Source organism: Hyla sarda, chromosome 2, assembly GCF_029499605.1.
Source record: "Hyla sarda isolate aHylSar1 chromosome 2, aHylSar1.hap1, whole genome shotgun sequence".
Lineage (NCBI taxonomy): Eukaryota > Metazoa > Chordata > Amphibia > Anura > Hylidae > Hyla > Hyla sarda.
The window spans coordinates 345,508,110-345,511,825 of NC_079190.1; positions in this window are offsets into that span (position 1 = coordinate 345,508,110).

Consider the following 3,716-nt stretch of genomic DNA (forward strand, 5'->3'; position numbering starts at 1 on the left):
GTAGTGGAAGCCGTCTTGTAGACGGAATCTATTACTAAGCTGGGCTTAGCGTTAACCCCCAATTATTACCCCGGTACTCACCACCACAGGGGTGCCAGGAAGAGCCGGTACCAACAGGCCCGGAGCGTCAAAAATAGCACTCCTTGGCCTAGGCGGTAACAGGCTGGGGTTATTTAGGCTGGTAAGGGCCAGTAACAATGGTCCTCGCCCATCCTGATAACGTCAGGCTGTTGCTGATTGGTTGGTGTCTGACTGACACTGAAAATATGGGGAACCCTATGTGTTGTTGTTTTTTTTGTAATAAAAAAAAGTGTGTGGTTCCCCATATTTTCAGTGTCAGTCAGATACCAACCAATCAGCAACAGCCTGACGTTACCAGGGTGGGTGAGGACCATTGTTACTGGCTCTCCCCAACCTAAATAACCCCAGCCTGTTACCGCCTAGGCCCAGGAGCGCTATTTTTGACACTCCAGGCCTGTTGGTACTGGCTCTTCCCGGCAACCCTGTGGCGGTGGGTAACGGGGTAATAATTGGGGGTTAGCACTAGCTGTTTTTGTGGCTAACGGTAAGCCCGGCTTAGTAATAGATTCCGTCTACAAGACAGCTTCCACTACTAAGCCTGAAAAATTCAATAACAAAAACACGACACATTGAAAAAAAAATGTAGTTAAAAAAAAATAAACACTCACCACACAGCCCTCATTAAACCTTTTATTGACGTTAAAAAAAAAAGCTGGTCATCATCGCAATACACTGAATCTGACGTAGTCCTCCCCATTCACGTATCTGAAATGAGAAAAAAAAAGTTAGGACATCATTTGCGATCTCACCTGGGGAGTGTGCCCATACTGCAGTGTGTAACAGGGAGCATCCAATTGTTCTTGTCTGCCTACTGTATCCTGTATATAGAGTCATCTATAGATGGCTGTATATACAGGAGAGCGCACAAAGATTTAACTCAGAACTGCTCAGCAGCAGTGTGTGTTAACTCTTTCCTTGCTGGGCTCCTGTATAGTATACATGGATACACTATGCCCCCTGTATACTATACAGCGGGCGGAGGTAAGTAGTGATGCTCTGCACCCTGTATATGTATATACATCTGCATCTGACCCATGGAGTAGTACCTGAAGGCAGTGAAAAAAATGCACACAGGGTACAAAAATGTTTGTTTCCACACACCAGCAAAAATGCAAGAAAAAACACAAGGGGGGAGATTAATCAAAACCTATGTAGAGGAAGATCGCTCCTTTCATTTTTTTAAACAAGCAATCTGATTGGTTGCCATGGGCAACTGCACTACTCTTCCTCTGTACAGTTTTTGATAAATCTCCCCCAAGAAAAATTACCAAAATGCAGGAAAAGCTGAGACCGTTTTTCAGTTTTTGCTAGTGGACAAAAAAAACCTCAGTGAAATCCTGAAAAACAATAGATCAAAAGCCCAGCGTCCAGGATACACCACTTTTCCTGTGAGGTGTAGAACAGGTCTACAAATAGAACTGTGTGGAGATTTAGACCATTGCACGAAATTTATCATGGGGCTTGCACAACTTTGATAAATTTGGAGAAATTGCACCAAATTTAGACCAACCAAAATGATCTACAAAAAACGTCTACCAACAACAACATTGATACATCTCCCCCATAGAGTCTAAAAGAAAAAGGAAAGCCGGACCGGACCAATTAGGAAGCAAAATCAGGATAACATACTAATATGGAGGATTGTTTTTTTACTTCATGTGACTAATCTTAGAATGTGGGCATTGGGTAACTAATCGTACCTGCAGATATGAAGATGTCCTAAGAACAGTTATGTTGTATGCACTGTATGGGTTAAATTCCATTAATTTGATAGCATGCAGTAAGAGACTGAGAATGTAGTCTGCCAGAGAGAGGATTTATACATTGATGTTTTGGAATGTGCTAAAACGTGCTAAAAACAAATTCTCAATAATATACTAATAATGAGTGTGACTACAAAACTAACACTACTAATTCTGAATACATTCAAATATATAAAATAACTGACAAGGATTCTTGCGATGGAGATGGAACACATGATTGTATAAGAATGTATAAGACTGTAACACATTGGTGTTGAAAATTGGTCGTTTACTCAGGCAAGTGTGCATATATGGTCGGTGTGAACAGGCGGCTAGTATTAAGATGGCGGCCTGAAAAAGATGCATATATGTATAAATACAGTTCTTTTCACTTTCTTTTTTGATATATGGTTTTTAGAAGAAGTATTAAAAGTGAGGTTTTAAAGTCTCAGATTATGTATTCAGTGCCGTATACAGTCATAACGGTAAATGTTGGCACCCCTGAAATTTTTCAAGAAGATGAAGTATTTCTCACAGAAAAGGATTGCAGTAACACAAGTTTATTCCCTTTGGGGGAGATTTATCAAAAGCTGTCCAGAGGAAAAGTTGCCCAGTTGCCCATAGCAACCAATCAGCTCGCTTCTTTCATTTTTAACAAGGCCTCTGCAAAATGAAAAAAGCGATCTGATTGGTTGCTATGGGCAACTGGACAACTTTCCCTTTGCACAGGTTTTGATAAATCTCCCCCTTTGTGTGTATTGGAACTAAACCAAAAAAAGGGGGGGGGGGGGAGCAAATTGGACATAATGTCACACCAAACTCCGAAAATGGGCCTGACAAAATTATTGGCCCCCTTAACTTAATATTTGGTTGCACACCCTTTGGAAAAAATAAGTGAAATCAGTCGCTTCTTATAACCATCAATAAGCTTCTTACACCTCTCAGCCGGAATGTTGGGCCACTCTCTCTACTTGGTCCACTCTCTTTGCAAACTGCTCCAGGTCTCTCTTATTGGAAGGCGCCTTTTCCCAAAAGCAATTTTAAGATCTCTCGACAGGTGTTCAATGGGATTGAGATCTGGACTCATTGCTGCCACTTCAGAACTCTCCATCGCTCTGTTGCCATCCATTTCTGGGGGCTTTTTGACGTATGTTTGGGGTCATTGTCCTGCTGGAAGACCTGAGATCTCTGATGCAAACCCAGCTTTCTGACACTGGGCTGTACAGTGCGACCCAAAATCTGTTGGTAATCCTCAGATTTCATGATGCCTTGCACACATTTAAGGCACCCAGTGCCAGAGGCAGCAAAACAACCCCAAAACATCATTGAACCTCCACCATATTTCACTGTAGGTACTGTGTTCTTTTCTTTGTAGGCCTCATTCCATTTTTGGTAAATAGTAGAATGATGTGCTTTACCAAAAAGCTCTATCTTGGTCTCCTCTGTCCACAAGACGTTTTCCCAGAAGGGTTTTGGCCTACTCAAGTTCATTTTGGCAAAATGTAGTCTTGCTTTTTTATGTCTCTGTGTCAGCAGTGGGGTCCTCCTGGGTCTCCTGCCATAGTGTTTTATTTAATTTAACCTCTTCAGGACACAGGGCGTATGGATATGCCCTGCATTCCGAGTCCTTAAGGACCAAGGGCGTATCCATACGCCCGTGGGAAATCCGATCCCCACCGCTAGCCGGTTGGGGACCGGAGCCGGATGCCTGCTGAAATCATTCAGCAGGCACCCTGGCACATCGCCCAGGGGGGTCCTGAGACCCCCCCATGTCTGCGATCGGAGAAAATCGCATGTCAATTCAGACATGCGATTTTCTCCAATTCCAGGCTGATCGGGTCTCTGGTGACCCGATCACCCGGAAAATAGGGCTGATCGGAGTTGTCAGCAACA